This window comes from Somniosus microcephalus, chromosome 11, assembly GCF_052327205.1.
Source record: "Somniosus microcephalus isolate GS21.2 chromosome 11, FLI_Smic_1.0, whole genome shotgun sequence".
NCBI classification, from domain to species: domain Eukaryota; kingdom Metazoa; phylum Chordata; class Chondrichthyes; order Squaliformes; family Somniosidae; genus Somniosus; species Somniosus microcephalus.
In genome coordinates, this window is record NC_140997.1 from 95,671,759 (window position 1) to 95,690,295 (window position 18,537).

The following is an 18,537-nucleotide window of genomic DNA, read 5'->3' on the forward strand; positions in this document are numbered from 1 at the left end:
TCCCTACCTCCTCCCCCTCCTCCTACCCTCCCTCTTCCCCCCTCCTCCTCCCTCTCACCACCTCCCTACCCCCTTCTTCCCTCTCCCCCTCCTCCCTCCCTCTCTCTCCTCCCCTCCTCTCTCCCTCTCCCCTGTTTGAGCCCTCATCCCCCACTGCAATCCTCTTTCCGCCCCGGGGCCCGGGCCTCGGCACCTGGATGAACGCGTTCCCTTGGACGCTTTTGGCGGCCTCGGCCGTCACCCTGATGCCGTTGGCAGAGGCAAACACCCGCAAAGACATGGCCCAGCCGAGTCCAGCGCCCCGGTCAGCTCGAGGTCCGCAGCCGCTGTTCGGCCGCAGGCCACAAACACCCGAGCCCAGCGCCGGCGATGGCTCCACGGAGCTCCGTGCCGCCCCACGCACTGACATGGCCCCGCCCTCCCGAGCTGGCTTGAAGAGCGCCGATTGCGGCTGTGAGAGACGGCCGGCGGGCCCGGTTGCTGGGGTAACCCTTCCCGCTCTCCAAGCGCCGCCCGAGACCCGCACTCCCGAGAGCCCCGCCCCCCCCGCCCGAGCCGAGCGGGGAACAGAGAGAGACGCCGCGTCTCAGCTGCTCCTGCTGTGCGCGCACCCTTTACTAAGGTAGCGGTGCTCGGCTGAGGCCCGCCCCTCCAGCCTTCACAAAGATGGCGGCGATCGGGGGCCGCTTGTTGACTAGGGCCGGGAGGTGCCTAGCTCGGGCGTGGGTGTGGAGGAGAGGCCGAGGCTTCGAGGCCTACCTGGAAAAACGGGGAAAGGTAGGAAAATTAATGAGATTAGATAAAAGATTTAGAAAGTAATTAACTTTTTTTAAAAACAATATGTGTTTTAAAAGCAACTTTTTTTTAAAGACGCAGAAAGCGGGAAAAAGAAAGGAAAAGTTTGGAAGCAAGATGGCGGCGACTCACCTCGGTTCAGAACGATAAGGCCGCCCACACACGCACCGATTGGTCGACCATCAGGTCACCAAAGCGTAGGATTGGTCAATCGTCCCGTCACTCGACCGTAGGAGGGCCTGGCCACACGCGCCAGGAACCCGGCGTACGATTGGTCGACCTCGAGGTCACTCTATCGCTAATGAGCGGATAATGAGATGCTAATGAGCGGAATGTTGAACGTTTTTCGGATACCGCGGGCGCGATTTTTGTCCGGCCGAAACGTAAATACGCTTACGACCGTTTCGGAACGGTAAGCTTTCTTTCGACGTCCTGCACCCTACAGAAGAACATTCCTGGACCCAAATTCTTCAGATGCATGAAAATCTTAAAGGAACACTATCAAATCCCCCCCCACCCCTTCCTCTTCCTCCTCCTCCTCCTCTGTTCCAGTGAATAAATTCCCAGAGTAAATAACTCTCCCTTCGTGAATCTCATCTGGACGTTTTAGGGAGGCAGTGAATGAAAGGGATTTAAAATCAGAGGCCATGTTGACCTGCACTATGAACGTGCTTGTAATTCTAGAGCAGTATTGACAATGCCCTTCCTGGCCTCATGCCCTCTCAGTCCAAAAAATAACAGGGAACAAATTTAAAGAGGTATAAGGATCAGGTAATAAAAAAATGCAGTGACTTCACAAGATAAATGTCATTCTCAGAAAAAATGAAAAAAAGGGTTTTCAATGACTAGCTTAAAGAATATGTATATGATGCAAATAATGTTTCAATTCTCAGGTGTACAGCTTGACGTTACTGATGTTGAGAAATGAGATCTGTGGTATTAACGTGAGGATTTGTGATATTATTCAGTGCAGTCAGATCTTTCTAAATCTGCCAACAATGTTGCATAGAATTAAAATCCGATGTTAATGAATATTCAAATTCTGCTTATGCATTTGCGGCATCAATGAATGGAACCTCACCCAACATCTATCTACAAACCTCGAACAGAAAAATATGAAAACAAGTATACAGAATTGTACTGAACTTTTCTGTTAACACAATATACATTGGCTCCCGGTCCAGCTTGGTCTCAATTTTAAAATTCTCAACCTTGTTTTCAAATCCCTCATCACTGTAACCTCCTACAACCCTCCGAGATCTCTGCGCTCCTCCATTTCTTCCCTCTTGTGCATGTCTGATTTTGATCGCTCAATCATTGGTGGCTGTGCCTTCAGCTGCCGAGACCCTAAGCTCTGGAATTCCCTCCCTAAACCTCTCTGCCTCTCTTTCCTCCTTTAAGATGCTCCTTAAAACCTATTTATTTGACCAAACTCTTGTCCTACTATCTCCTTATGTGGACTGGTGTCAAATTTTGTTTGTTAATTGCTCCTGTGAAGCGCATTGGTACATTTTACTACGTTAAAGGCGCTACATAAATGCAAGTTATTGTGGTTATACTACTGAAGCACTGCTGACAAAGTTGATTCAGGTCAGGTAGACCAACAATAAATGTACAATTCATTGCCTTTGATACAGGTTTGGATAGTCGCAGATAAAGTTCAAGGCAGTCACAGCTTGAGCTGTGGGACAGTGTGTCATCGGATGGGTGTCCAGCCACGTGAACCCATAGGTAGCAGTTGGGACTATGGCATTGGAGTAAGTTCACAAGATATAATTGTCATGGGAGTAGTAATGCTTATATATAATCGTCATAAATGATGCATTTAACTGGGGCATTTCCTTTTAATGTGGTGTATAATTATATGCACAAGTTTCTGTTATCCAGTCCAGAATAATATTGTATGGCTCAAGCGTTTGAAGGTGTTAATTTTAATTTATTTTAATTTTTTCAGTAGTCTAAGAAGCTGCGATCTATTAAAGAAGTCACTTCTATAAGCTACATGTAAGGAACGTTAAAATAGTTTCTTGACCCATTTTTCACAATAAATTCCTGTTTTTTATTTCAAATGGTAGATTGGCTAAAAACCGATTCCTCCCGAATTTGCCCCCCCCTCCCCGCCCGAAATTTCCCATCAATTTCCTAACTAAAGTCGGAACCAGCGCCACACGCACATCACACCCCTAAGGCTATTGGCCCAGTAATTCCGTTCCAAACGCGTGAGTACGGTCGGGGTACTCACGCGTCTGGCCGGAGGAAATGCCGGTTTTCAGCATGCACAGCGCATGCGGGGAAAACCGGCATTTCCTGTCCTCTGAACGAAGGGGTTCAGAGGCACAGCGCGTGCGACTGCACAGGCAGCGCGTGCGCAGTGAACTTCGTCGATTTCATTCATGGATTCAGTGAGGTTAAGTCCTGACAACTTACACATGAAAAAAGCATGAGTAAAGTTGCTCCAGAGGCTGCGGAGGAAGATCTATTTTATCGTGGAGCTTCTGAAAGGCAATATTTTTGTTTGGGAAAGGGAGGAAAGTTATTTTAAGAAATGATGAGGTAAGTTTTAAAGTTTAATTTTTTTTTTAAACGTGTTTTCAGTACTGTAGGTAGAAGGAGCAATTGTGGCTGTGTGAATTGAATTTGCTGTGTTTATTAAATGTGAAAATGACTGTCCTAAAATGAGTAATGTAACATTTCCAACATTTTTAAGAAAGAAACTGTTCATCAGTAATATATTCTTTTAAGTAATTATGTATGTATGTCTGTATATATTCCTTTACGTATATGTATATATTCCTTTACTTATGTGTATGAATGTATGTATTTAATTATGATTTTCCAATAAGTTACTTTCTCTGAAAGTCATAATTAAATACGTACATTCATACACATAAGTAAAGGAATATATACATACATATACGCAAAGGAATATATACAGACATACATACATAATTACTTAAAAGAATATATTACTGATGAAAAGTTTCTTTCTTAAAAATGTTGGAGTCATTTTCACATTTAATAAACATGGCAAATTCAATTCACACAGCCACAATTGCTCCTTCTACCTACAGTACTGAAAGCCCGTTTTAAAAAACAAAAATAAACTTTAAAACTTACCTCAGCATTTCTTAAAATAACTTTCCTCCCTTTCCCAAACAAAAATATTGCCTTTCAGAAGCTCCACGATAAAATATATCTTCCTCCGCAGCCTCTGGAGCAACTGTACTCATGCTTTTTTCATGTGTAAGTTGTAAGGACTTAACCTCACTGAAAGCATGAATGAAACCGGCGAATTTTACTGTGCACGCGCTGCCTGTGCAGTCGCACGCGTTCTGCCTCTGAACCCCTTCGTTCAGAGGACAGGAAATGCCGGTTTTCCCCGCATGCGCTGTGCATGCTGAAAACCGGCATTTCCTCCGGCCAGATGCATGAGCACCCTGACCGTACTCACGCGTTTGAAACAGAATTACTGGGCCAACATTTTACATGTCAATAAAATGAAAAATTTAACAATTGCGCGATTTGCCCCCTCGCATCTGCGACTGAGGGTCCAAGGAGGTGCATTGCGCAAGAGGTCATCGTCGTACGTATCCTCACACTGTTCCCTTTCGGGAACTGTATGAAGTGGTGGAAGGATTTCTGGCCACGTTAACGCTCCTTCCGTGACCATAACCATCTTCATACCAGCCATTAGGGTGGTTAGTCCTATGGCGTGAGGGTTTTACGGGCTCCCACAACCCATCCAAGGGGGAGGGGGGCCACCCACACCCGCGGACGCAAGTATCCCGTTGGATGTCCACCCAGAATTTATAGTTGGAGCTCCGACTCCACTTGCCGGGACTGTCTGGAGCGGGGCTCGAAACCCTACTCCTTCTGGCCCAGCGGCGGGGATGCTTACCGCTACGCAAAAGGCCCACTCCGCGCCAAAGGTGACACCCTTACGTTTCCTGCGCCTTTTCCCTCCCCGTGACTGGAGCCCTATGCTGCCACTTGAAAGACCAAGCTATCATCTGTCCTTTTTGCGGCGCCTTGGACTTCTCATTACCAATGATGAGCAGGCGCTGCGCCTCCACCTCATTGAGGAGATTGCTGAGGTCATCATCAGTTCAATTGTGAGTTCTTTTAATGCTGTGAATTGTGCTCTGTCCAGCCATTTCACGTTGCTAATCTGAGTGGGCCTTTGGCGTAGCGGTAGCATCCCCGCCGCTGGGCCACACGGCGTAGGGTTTCTAACCCCGCTCCCAGACAGTCCCGGCAAGTGGAGTCGGAGCTCCGGCTCTAAATTCTGGGTAGACATCCAGTGGGATATTTGCGTCCGTGGGTGTGGGTGGCCCCCCCCCCTCGTATAGGTTGTGGGAGCCCGTAAAACCCTCCCGCCATAGGACTAACCACCCTAATGGCTGGTACAAAGATGGTTACGGTCACGGAAGGAACGTTAATCACGGCCAGAAATCCTTCCACCACTTCATACAGTTCCCCAAAGGGAACAGTGTGAAGACACGTACGACGACGACGTTGCTAATTAAATAAATGGAATGAAAAAAATGCTTTCAGGGCTTTTAAAAGTCTTGAAATCGCTTTAATTCTGTTTACATTATTTTGAAGAATCTGAAGTAGTTTTAAACGTTTTTAAAAGTTTATAAAAGTTACCAAAAGCTTCTTAAAAATACCAAAAACCTATTTAAAATGCTGCTCTACATGTAAAAATGCTTTGCAGCTTGTGAGAAACATTGGGGGCGTGTCCTTTTAAAATGAGACCTCAAGGGGCGTGTCTCACTTGCACTGCGCGCTCCAGGCTTCGCGCTGGCTGCACTCCTGGGCGGCGTGACATCAGACGCTGCCTGGGAGTCAACATTTTAAAACAGGAATTCCAGGCGTCCCTGAAGCTCAACGGCCGGCACGTTGCGTAAGTGCAGATCGGGGGCTTGCACGCGCGGCAAGCCCCCGACCCGAATTTCTGCCCCAATGTGTGTTGTACATAACGGGGCAGAAATTCGGGTCGGGGGCTTGCCGCGCGTGCAAGCCCCCGATCTGCACTTACGCAACGTGCCGGCCGTTGAGCTTCAGGGACGCCTGGAATTCCTGTTTTAAAATGTTGACTCCCGGGCAGCGTCTGATGTCACGCCGCCCAGGAGTGCAGCCAGCGCGAAGCCTGGAGCGCGCAGTGCAAGTGAGACACGCCCCTTGAGGTCTCATTTTAAAAGGACACGCCCCCAATGCTTCTCACAAGCTGCAAAGCATTTTTACATGTAGAGCAGCATTTTAAATAGGTTTTTTGTATTTTTAAGAAGCTTTTGGTAACTTTTAAAAACGTTTAAATTATTTTGAAGAATCTGAAGTAGTTTTAAACAGAATTAAAGCGATTTCAAGACTTTTAAAAGCCCTGAAAGCATTTTTTTCATTCCATTTATTTAATTAGCAACGTCGTCGTCGTACGTGTCTTCACACTGTGACCTTTGGGGAACTGTATGAAGTGGTGGAAGGATTTCTGGCCGTGATTAACGCTCCTTCCGTGACCGTAACCATCTTTGTACCAGCCATTAGGGTGGTTAGTCCTATGGCGGGAGGGTTTTACGGGCTCCCACAACCTATACGAGGGGGGGGGGCCACCCACACCCACGGACGCAAATATCCCACTGGATGTCTACCCAGAATTTAGAGCCGGAGCTCTGACTCCACTTGCCGGGACTGTCTGGGAGCGGGGTTAGAAACCCTACGCCGTGTGGCCCAGCGGCGGGGATGCTACCGCTACGCCAAAGGCCCACTCAGATTAGCAACGTGAAATGGCTGGAATGAGCACAATTCACGGCATTAAAAGAACTCACAATTGAACTGATGATGACCTCAGCAATCTCCTCAATGAGGTGGAGGCGCAGCGCCTGCTCATCATTGGTAATGAGAAGTCCAAGGCGCCGCAAAAAGGACAGATGATAGCTTGGTCTTTCAAGTGGCAGCATAGGGCTCCAGTCACGGGGAGGGAAAAGGTGCAGGAAACGTAAGGGTGTCATCTTTTGCGCGGAGTGGGCCTTTTGTGTAGCGGTAAGCATCCCCGCCGCTGGGCCAGAAGGAGTAGAGTTTCGAACCCCGCTCCAGCCAGTCCCGGCAAGTGGAGTTGGAGCTCCAACTATAAATTCTGGGTGGACATCCAGCGGGATACTTGCGTCCGCGGGTGTGGGTGGCCCCCCCCCTCGGATGGGTTGTGGGAGCCCGTAAAACCCTCGCGCCATAGGACTAACCACCCTAATGGCTGGTATGAAGATGGTTATGGTCACGGAAGGAGCGTTAACGTGGCCAGAAATCCTTCCACCACTTCATACAGTTCCCGAAAGGGAACAGTGTGAGGATACGTACGACGATGACCTCTTGCGCAATGCACCTCCTTGGACCCTCAGTCGCAGATGTGAGGGGGCAAATCGTGCAATTTTAAAATTTTTCATTTTATTGACATGTAAAATGTTGGCCCAGTAATTCCCTTCCAAACGCGCGTGTACTCACGCGTCTGGCCGGAGGAAATGCCGGTTTTCAGCATGCACAGCGCATGCGGGGAAAACCGGCATTTCCTGTCCTCTGAACGAAGGGGTTCAGAGGCAGAACGCGTGCGACTGCACAGGCAGCGCGTGCACAGTAAAATTCGCCGGTTTCATTCATGCTTTCAGTGAGGTTAAGTCCTTACAACTTACACATGAAAAAAGCATGAGTACAGTTGCTCCAGAGGCTGCGGAGGAAGATATTTTTTATCGTGGAGCTTCTGAAAGGCAATATTTTTGTTTGGGAAAGGGAAGAAAGTTATTTTAAGAAATGCTGAGGTAAGTTTTAAAGTTTATTTTTGTTTTTTTAAAACGGGTTTTCAGTACTGTAGGTAGAAGGAGCAATTGTGGCTGTGTGAATTGAATTTGCTGTGTTTATTAATGTGAAAATGACTCCAACATTTTTAAGAAAGAAACTTTTCATCAGTAATATATTCTTTTAAGTAATTATGTGTGTATGTCTGTATATATTCCTTTGCGTATATGTATATATTCCTTTACTTATGTGTATGAATGTATGTATTTAATTATGACTTTCAGAGAAAGTAACTTATTGGAAAATCATAATTAAATACATACATTCATACACATAAGTAAAGGAATATATACATACATGTAAAGGAATATATACGGACATACATACATAATTACTTAAAAGAATATATTTTAGAACAGTCATTTTCACATTAAACACAGCAAATTCAATTCACACAGCCACAATTGCTCCTTCTACCTACAGTACTGAAAACCCGTTTAAAAAAAAAAAAAATTAAACTTTAAAACTTACCTCATAATTTCTTAAAATAACTTTCCTCCCTTTCCCAAACAAAAATATTGCCTTTCAGAAGCTCCACGATAAAATATATCTTCCTCCGCAGCCTCTGGAGCAACTTTACACATGCTTTTTTCATGTGTAAGTTGCAAGGACTTACCCTCACTGAATCCATGAATGAAATCGACGAAGTTCACTGCGCACGTGCTGCCTGTGCAGTCGCACGCGCTGTGCCTCTGAACCCCTTCGTTCAGAGGACAGGAAATGCCAGTTTTCTCCGCATGCGCTGTGCATGCTGAAAACCGGCATTTCCTCCGGCCAGACGCGTGAGTACCCCGACCGTACTCACGCGTTTGGAACGGAATTACTGGGCCAACGTGCGGACAGCACCGATGCAAAGCACGCACATCACTGGGCTCCAATATCTGCACAAAACAAAAGGATGCTTTGCATTAAATAAAATTAATGAAGGGACCAAATTAAATTCGACATTCAGAATGTAAAGTACAGGTGCGACCGGCACGAATAAATCAGGTCAATTTCAGATGTCGGACGTACTGTATTCTGGTGTAAAATAAGCCACATTTTAAGATTCATGGTTTCTGCCGCCGATACTGTAAAAAAAAAAGGCACCTTCGTGTGGTTATAGTTTTGTGATTTTGCCTCTTGCTCTAGTTCAGTGTTTCTCAAAGCGGGGTCCGCGGACCCCCCGGGGTCTGTAGAGACTTTCCAGGGGGTCTGCGAACTTAACCGCCTCCGTCACAAGTTTCATATGAAACATATTGGAATAAAAAGGTTTCTAACCGAAGACCACTTCATCAATACTGATAAATTAAATGTCATTAACATTAATAATAACCTCGCCCCAACCATTTATTGGTTCTTTGACGCGTCAATCATACGACTTCGGGTTTATGGAGAGGGATAGAATCCTACTTTAAAAACTAGGCTTGGGTTTTAACCAATGGAAACAACTCTGCAGTGCATCTATCTATAATTAATGTTTAATTATTGTAATATACAAACTCATTTTTTTATCCATAAAATGATCCCGCCCCTTTTTCCGATTGGCGACAGACCAATCGTTGGAGAGCGTTGATTGGATAAAGTATCCAGCAATCATTTATGAGTGTCATTGTCAAACATCACACCAATAATACAGACTCTGCAGTGAGAAACAGGCACACCCATCTCACTGATTTCTGTAAGTAAATACCTGTTTTCTTAAAAGCATTAGTAAAACACTCTCTTTACAAATGTAAGAAGTCACACAACACCAGGTTATAGTCCAACAGTTTTATTTGAAATCACAAGCTTTAGGAGCGCTGCTCCTTCGTCAGGTGAAGTGGAGAGATGCCTATAGACGCAGATTATATAGTCAGAGAATAATGCCAGATGATTACAGGTAATCTTTCTAACTGCCATTTATCACACCTCGGCAGAGAGATAATCACAGCAATCAAAGGTGTGAATGGTGTCCAAACAGGTCAGTCAGGAAAACATTACATCAAAGAACAATGAGGTGGGGTCACAAGGGGTAAAATGTTGCAGATGCTGGGGTCTGTATGAAAAACAAAAAACATTTTCTTTGCTGGAAATCACAGCAGGTCCGGCCACATCTGTGTAGAGAGAACAAGCCAACGACGACTCGAGTCTGGATGACCCTACGTCAGGTGGGTTACGTGTAGCGTGACATGAACCCAAGATCCCGGTTGAGGCCGTCCTCGTGAGTGCGGAACTTGGCTATCAGTTTCTGCTCTACAATTTTGCGTTGTCGTGTGTCTCGAAGGCAGCCTTGGAGAATGCTTACCCGAAGATCGGAGGCTGAATGTCCTTGACTGCTGAAGTGTTCCCCGACTGGGAGGGAACACTCCTGCCTGGCGATTGTTGCGCGGTGTCCGTTCATCCGGAGCGGAGAAACTACACCGTGTTCTTCGCAGCCTTCAACATGTCATCGATGACGACAAACACCTCGCTAAGGCCATCCCCACGCCTCCACCACTCGCCTTTAAACAGCCGCCTAACCTCAAACAGACCATCATTCGCAGCAAATTACCCAGCTTTCAGGAGAGCAGCGACCACGACACCACACAAGCCTGCCACGGCAACCTCTGCAAGACATGCCAGATCATCAACACAGATACCATCATCACACGTGAGGACACCACCCACCAGGTACATGGTACATACTCATGTGACTCGGCCAACGTTGTCTACCTCATACGTTGCAGGAAAGGATGCCCCGGAGCATGGTACATGGGCGAGACCATGCAGACACTGCGACAACGGATGAACGGACACCGCGCAACAATCGCCAGGCAGGAGTGTTCCCTCCCAGTCGGGGAACACTTCAGCAGTCAAGGACATTCAGCCTCCGATCTTCGGGTAAGCATTCTCCAAGGCGGCCTTCGAGTCACACGACAACGCAAAATCGTAGAGCAGAAACTGATAGCCAAGCTCCGCACTCACGAGGACGGCCTCAACCGGGATCTTGGGTTCATGTCACACTACACGTAACCCCACCTGACGTAGGGTCATCCAGACTCGAGTCGTCGTTGGCTTGTTCTCTCTACACAGATGCAGCCGGACCTGCTGTGATTTCCAGCAAAGAAAATGTTTTTTGTTTATCATACAGACCCCAGCATCTGCAACATTTTACCCCTTGTGACCCCACCTCATTGTTCTTTGATGTAATGTTTTCCTGACTGACCTGTTTGGACACCATTCACACCTTTGATTGCTGTGATTATCTCACTGCCAAGGTGTGATAAATGGCAGTTAGAAAGATTACCTGTAATCATCTGGCATTATTCTCTGACTATGTAATCTGCGTCTATAGGCATCTCTCCACTTCACCTGACGAAGGAGCAGCGCTCCGAATGCTTGTGATTTCAAATAAAACTGTTGGACTATAACCTGGTGTTGTGTGACTTCTTACATTTGTCCACCCCAGTCCAACACCGGCATCTCCACACCACCACTCTTTTTACATGCAGCGCTTTCATATTATGAGTGTTATATAGTATAATTTAGATTGCGGGGGGGGGGGTCTGTGATTACTAATCCATTTGAAAAGGAGTCCTTCAACCAGAGAGGTTGAGAACCGAACCACTGCTGTAAGTCGTGCTGCAAGAATGTGCTTGGTAGAACTTTCAGAACTGCAATTGAGCCTCATAGAAATGGGTGCCATTCCTTAGTCCCATTCTTTGTTTTGTTGAATTTTAGCATTGTTACCAATAAATGCCATTTAAAAAAAATTTCCCCCAGATTTACCTGAATTTTTTTGGATGGGGCTGGGCCTTTTCTTCCTGATCCCCCCCCCCCCCCCCCACAACCCAGTTTTTGACACTCAAAATCAAGCTCTCAAAAAAATAGTTTTAAAGGGTGGTGGAAGCAGATTCAATAGTAACTTTCAAAAGGGAATTGAATAAATACTTGAAAAGGAGAAATTTGCAGGACTGTGGGGAAGGGGCAGGGGAGTGGGACTATTTGGGTAGGCCTTTCAAAGAGCCGGCACAGGCACGATGAGCCGAATGGCCTCCTTCGGTGCTGTAAGATTCTATATAAAACCCTTGAAAATCCCAGTTTTAAAATCGCCAGCAAAAAAAACAACATTAATGATCCTTAACTACTTGTAATTTAAGTTTAAATTACACACTGTCTTTCATTAAAATAACTTATGAAATTCTTATCTTTTTAAAGGGTGGCTGGGACCACATTACAATCAGAGCAAACTCTATGGAACCGTCACATAATCCTGTTCCCATGGCACCTGATAACACGCCACTGAAATTGACTAACCAGGATGGAACTGCTAGTGCTAATTCTAGAAGCAGTTTAATAATCAATGAACAACAAGAACTGAATGGAAGTGTTGTTAACTGCTGACAGATTATACCATAATGTTGTATCTTCTGTTTGGTGTTGTTATCAGTTTGGGCAACTACTGATCTTCTTTCCCAGATCGATCTGAGACTAGTCCCTTTATTAAGTAAAGTAGAATGCTCTTGTAAAGTTTCTATGTTAACTGTTATCCCAGTTATACTGCACTTTTGGCAACAAAATGGCTCTCACTTTGTTTGAAATCCAGTATCAAAAATGTAGTGCAGTTACCTCAAACTGTGTGACGCTGAAATGTCCGAAACCAGCACAATATGTTGGTTTCCACTGTCGTGTTGATCGGACTGCAGTACATCTGTAATCTGGTCTGTTTTCAGGATTGAAGGCCCAATAAAGCATCAATCCAGAGTGTCCGATAATGCATCTTGCAGTGGCGCTGTTAACATCATCATGCTGCCTAATGTATTATGGGACAATTCGTGCAAGCATAACTTGACCCTGAACTTCACAAACCCACTGATACGGATTGAGCGATAGGAACGGGTCCTGTTGTAGAGAGGTGGGTACAACCAGGGTCTGTGCTGAACAGTTGGCTGGGGTTGATCATTGGCAGCTCTTTAAACCAGATTGAATACATGATGAGTTGTCCTGTATTATTTGCTTTAGGTTAAGGCAGCATTCTAAATGCACGTGTAGTGTATTCAGTTTACATGAGTGTCAGTAGTATTGGTTGCAGTGTTATGCTGGATGGTTCTTGTGTCAATTATGCTTATTATGGTACAATGGTGCACCAACTTTGGATGTTGCTACGTGTTCAACCTGGCAGTGTTTTAGCTAAAACCATTAAACTACCTTTTTACCTTTGCAACTGAGGGGGTGAGATGAAGAGGGGTGGGAGGAGGCTCATGTGGAGCATAAACATTGGCATGGACCAGTTGGGCCGAATGGCCTGTTCCTGCATTGTACATTTTATGTATTTCTATGTAACATCGACCATCCACCAACATTGAAAATTCTGAGGTTCATTATTAATTGGGTTTTTTTAAATTAACTTGGTTAATGTTACCAGGGATGGGCAAAATGCAAAACTGAACCAGGTATGGACCTCTTTGAATCTAGGCATATTCAACTTCTAGAAACAACATCCAATGCTCCTAATTAAATCCAGTGCCATTTACAATGGGAACCCAATGGTTATACAGTTTATCTGACACACAAAGGCAACCTAATAGCCCATGATAGGTTGGCTAAAGTTGTATCCTGCTCCTGGCCGCCCATTGTTTTATACCACAGATTTGAAAAATGGCATAATGCATCTTGCAATGAAGCAATTCGTACTGCCTCAACTATTCATTTCCAATTTATGCTGTCTGATTACTGCTTTAACAAAGAAAGTGTTTGTTAAAACAGATGATCCCACGGCTTCTTAGACCATACCTGAATGTAATTGAGAACCGGCTCCAGCTTTAACTATTTGATTGAACCTGAGCACGATTGCCTATAAAAATGAGTTGCCAGCTGCTGGCGTGATGATGGGAGTGTCGATTAGATTAAGATGGGATGGTCTCACGGAAAAAGCACTTTTTGGCAAACCTGGGCAGACTGTGCAGTATCAAGATTTCCAGTTTTGTGGATAAAATCACAAAAAAATCAGGCCCTGCATCTATCCAGCTGTATAAATAAGGACACTGGACAAGTCCACTAACGACTGAATGTTACAGTGAGAGATTGCATAGATATATACACTAATGTTATATTCATGTTTACATAGAATGTACAGCACAGAAACAGGCCATTCGGCCCAACTGGTCCATGCCGGTGTTTATGCTCCACCGGAGCCTCCCCCCAATACAATACAATACAAATCGCTTTATTGGCATGATAAGGTACATCTTATGTTGCCAAAGCATCAAAATACATTTATGGTTGAACACATAAACGCGGTTCCATTCATACAGTGTATAAACAGGTATATCCCTGAGTTTATAAATATACATTCGCCTTGTTTATATATACTCTTGTCTTAGTTTACTGGTTGTCCCTCTGTTCATGGCAAGCTGTAACATAGTGTGCCGCCAGTGTTACACAGCTTCTCTCCTCCCACCCCTCTTCATCTCACCCTATCAGTGTATCCTTCTATTCCTTTCTTCCGCATGTGTTTATCCAGCTTCCCCTTAAATGCATCTATACTATTCACCTCAACCACTCCCTGTGGTAGCGAGTTCCACATTCTCACCACTCTCTGGGTAAAGAACTTTCTCCTGAATTCCCTATTGGATTAACTGGTGACTTATATTTATGACGCCTAGTTCTGGTCTCCCCCCACCCGGTTATCGGTTATTATAGGGCAACCGAATACCCAGCGGTGAGACTATTTTTCTATTTTCTTTGCTAGTAGCCATCCTCTCTTGAAGGTGTTAACTACTTGTTGAGGAATGGTTTCACAGGCCTAATTTTTTTTAACAACCCAGCCCATTGACACCTGGCCAATTTTCCTTTCCATTGACTTAAGCCTGACCCACTGCCACTTGTTAAAATTGATCCCTCTCTTTCTGGGCTTACACATGGAACTTTTCCACAGTGAGGGATTGGAGAGCTGCCGGGTGTTGGGAACTTCCAGCACAATCCAGGAGAAGGCGGCAAAGTAACTGGGGCTGGGGAAATTAAAGGCAAAGTAACTGGGGCTGGGGAAATTAAAGGCAAAGTAACTGGGGCTGGGGAAATTAAAGGCAAAGTAACTGAGGCTGGGGAAATTAAAGGCAAAGTAACGGGCTGGGGAAATTAAAGGCAAAGTAACTGGGGCTGGGGAAATTAAAGGCAAAGTAACTGGGGCTGGGGAAATTAAAGGCAAAGTAACGGGCTGGGGAAGTTAAATGTAATATTGTTGTTAAGTCGCAACTCTGTTCACACAGGGTGTGTTTTATCAATGGTCGGAGGATGTTTTAAAATTACTTGCCTCTTGTGACTTTGAGATACTTAAGCACAGCAAGTTAAAAAGGATGAGAGCAGTGTGGAACAGCCTGTCCTCTTGAACTGCTGACCCATAAATCTATATTACAGCATCCAAACCCAGTTTGGAAATTAACATGCAAATCATTTTTGAAGCCTTGAAAATATTTTCTTTTGAACTTTTCAGCGCATAAAGAAATGAAACCTCTTTAAAACGTATTAAAACAGTGCAGGTACAGGGAAGAATGCCGCAGTTACTGGGAGAGCCTCCTGTGGTGCACCATTAATAGTGTTTGTGAATGTGCCAGTGGAAAAACTGTATTCCATTCAACAGCGTGCTGCAATATGGCGTGTGTCACCATTTTGAACCTTTAATAGCTAAACTAAATTAACTTCTGCCACGCTGAATGTCTTCACTAAGTTGACTCGGGAGCGATGCGCTGGAATGGTAACATGCATCAGTTGACAAACCCTGCTGGTGTCGTTAATCTAATTGCTCAAAATCATTTCATAAATACCTCAGTCTCATTTGTGACAAGTCTCTTCATTACTATGTGGATTTTACACACTGTGAGTGTCCATCCTGGTATACCGCCCAAGCCAAAGCCCCAATGCCATCCTTTTTTGAAATAAGTAATGTTATGGTTCACTAAAAGAAACCGTGTTGCCGACACTCTTCACCCTCCTGTACTGCTGTGACATGTGAATAGCGACGCCCACATCCCGTGAGTGAATCTTCAACAGAACCTCCCAAACCCGCTAGCTCTTCCATCGAGAAGGACAAGGGCAGCAGGCGCATGGGAACACCACCACCTCCAAGTCACACACCATCCTGACTTAGAAGTATATCGCCGATCCTTCATCATCGCTGGGTCAGAATCCTGGAACTTCCTACCTAACAGCACTGTGGGAGTACATGCACCACAGGGACTGCAGCGGTTCAAGAAGGCGGCTCACCACCTTCTCAATGACAATTAGGGATGGCCTTGCCAGCAACGCCCACATCCCGTGAATGTATTAAAAAACAAAGACTATGGCCTAGAAATTTGGGTGGCTTGCGCCACCTGCTAGCACCATGAAATAGCAAATAAATGGGGGCCGGCACGCTTCCACCAGCTGGTGGCCGCCATTTTCGGCAGGTCATCAGCATTGCCGTTGCCTGCCATTGGCGATAGTATTTTAATGAGTTGGAGCGTGACGTCAATCGGCGTGCAACAACGAGTTGACGCCGACTCATCCATTTTGGAGTTCCCCGCTCACATTGCCACCCGTGTTAAATCACGACTGTATTTTCTGCCGCTAAATGGTCTTTCAGCAGCGTTAACGGCCACGAGGAGTCTGGCAGGACTTAGGATGGACGCCAGAATTTCAAGCGCCTCCTTTGTCAAGGTTCTTCTTTTAAACTTCATATTTTGCCCATCTGTGGGGGAGTGGTTGCATTTTCTGGCAGCTTTCCAGGAGGCCTACAGTGTTTGTGGGTCAGTAAATCAATGGGTGAACTCCGTTGCAATGATTGAAGATGATCTGTGATAAAATCTCCTTTATCTGCATTCATGTCATAAACAAACAAAAATCTATGAGCATCGGGTGGCAGCTAATATTTTTGGAGCACGTACAGCAACTGTTCGGGTCTTTCCTTTCTTCCCTGTTCCCCAACACTGCGAGCAGGAGACAAGCGACCTTTGGCCTCCTTCTGAGATTAGCGCTGCAAAGAGCGCGTTGCCCTAGTAAATCACTGCCACGCTGATGTTAATGAGCAGGCAGTACCAAAATGTCGGTATTGCTTGTGCTCTCTCGGCCGGTGGCCGTTATCCTTGGCCGCCAATGTTACCGGCAGGTTTCCAGCATTCCCCAATTTCTAGGCCTCCTGTTCCTATGTTCATTTCAAAGAGTAAGTATCCTCCACAAACCATACATATATCTGTGCTTTGGACTGAAAGGTATTGTATACAGTTATGCTCTGATTATTGCTCAGAAGATATTTCCCACCATGCTGATTGTTGTCCTTCTCCACGTATCTTCTGGGAAAAGAATTGATGGTGTCCACAAGGAAAGTGTCTTTTGTACACAGTCAGAGGAGAGGTTCACAGGACCCAGCATTGAAAGTAATTGGCATTACCAACGTCACAAGCCTCTTTCAGGGGGTGTTGCCCTTGGGATTCTCACTGTTAGCATCTCAGGCGTATCCTAGTAATATATGAAGGACGTATTTTATTTGAAGAAAAGAATTAAGGCATTTAAGGGGACGCTAGATAAGTACATGAGGGAGAAAGGAATTAAAAGGTTATTTTGATAGGATGAGGTGAAGTAAGGTGGGAGGAGGCTCGTATGGAGCATAAACACCGGATTGGACCTGTTTCTGTGTTGTAAATTCTATGTAAGGCAAGCCTTAGGGAAGTTAGAGTGATCTGTAAGAGTACTAGATGAATAAAATAACTTTAGGATCCATTACCATTCAGTACCAGGTGTTTGAAAATTATGTTAAGGGATTTTTTTGATACCTGTGATGATTGAGAAATCTTTAATTAATGGGCTATTCTGCACACATTCTTGGAACTTCACTGAAATAACGGCCTCTTTTAGATTATATTTTATTTTATTTATGATGTACAGATATTTTATCATTACCACATTTTGGAAAAGATGGGTAGTCTTCTTAAGAATAATGTGAAATAGCAGGACCAACATTATTGCTCACTATCTATCTCTGCCGCTTCTGGTCTGCATGCACTCTCTCTGGAGCATCTTAATGGTTGATTATTATATCTCTGTGTGCTTTGGTGAATTAACCACTATTATACAGAAATATATATGAAGGCAATGATTAGTTAATATGATTGAAAGCATCGGTGAGCCAGTCATTGTTGTAGGAAAAAATGCATTCAGAACCCAAGAGCAGGAATGGTAGCTGGACTGTTGAACTTTTCTATCTGCGGGACATTAGCCATAACACACATGCTATTTGATTTTGATTTTCAATTTTGAGAATACCAGTTTATTGGGAGATTCATTCTCTTTCCTGAGCCAGGCAAATAAGGGAAATGCTAAAGAAAGCTTGCAGAAATCAGTGGTTCTAGAGGTTAAACGGGTCTCGCTGGCATTAACAAACCATTTCTTTTAAATTAAGTGTGCAGCAAATATAAATTGACGTGTTAAAAAGCTCTCAAGATTTGGTGTTATCTATATTTGTTACTTTTTCAAGTGATTGTAAGTTCCCTTGTGATGTAACTATATATTCTTCCTGTAGAAGACATTGTGTAAATGTATCATTCATCAGCCTGGGTGTAATGCAGTGTTACATAATTTTACCAAAACATGACACCGTGTCCTAATTTCCTTCAGTGTGCATTAATATTGTGTGTGTCGCTTTTTAATCTTTGCTCACGACAAAAACAAACCCATCACATCCATTCCCTGGATGTGTTTATTCAAATCGATGCCATTTGTAAATCTTTTATGCATCTCCACGAGTCTAGCAATGTAACTCTGACAGTGCTCATTCGCTACTCAATGGAGCGAAGAGTCCAAACACAGGCGAAGGAAAATAACCCAGCACCCTGTGACTGAAGGAGACAATAACCCAGCACCCTGTGACTGAAGAAGACAATAACCCAGCACCCTGTGACGGAAGAAACAATAACCCAGCACCTTGTG

The 18,537-nt window shown here is 44.8% G+C and overlaps 1 long non-coding RNA gene across 1 annotated transcript; it reads left to right on the plus strand.

The window, feature by feature from the left end:
- Positions 1-174: 174 nt before the first annotated feature.
- Positions 175-18,219, plus strand: LOC147110790 (uncharacterized). Its single transcript, XR_015079988.1, has 2 exons — positions 175-2,552; positions 11,797-18,219. It is a non-coding gene; the product is annotated as an uncharacterized LOC147110790 (long non-coding RNA).
- Positions 18,220-18,537: the final 318 nt, after the last annotated feature.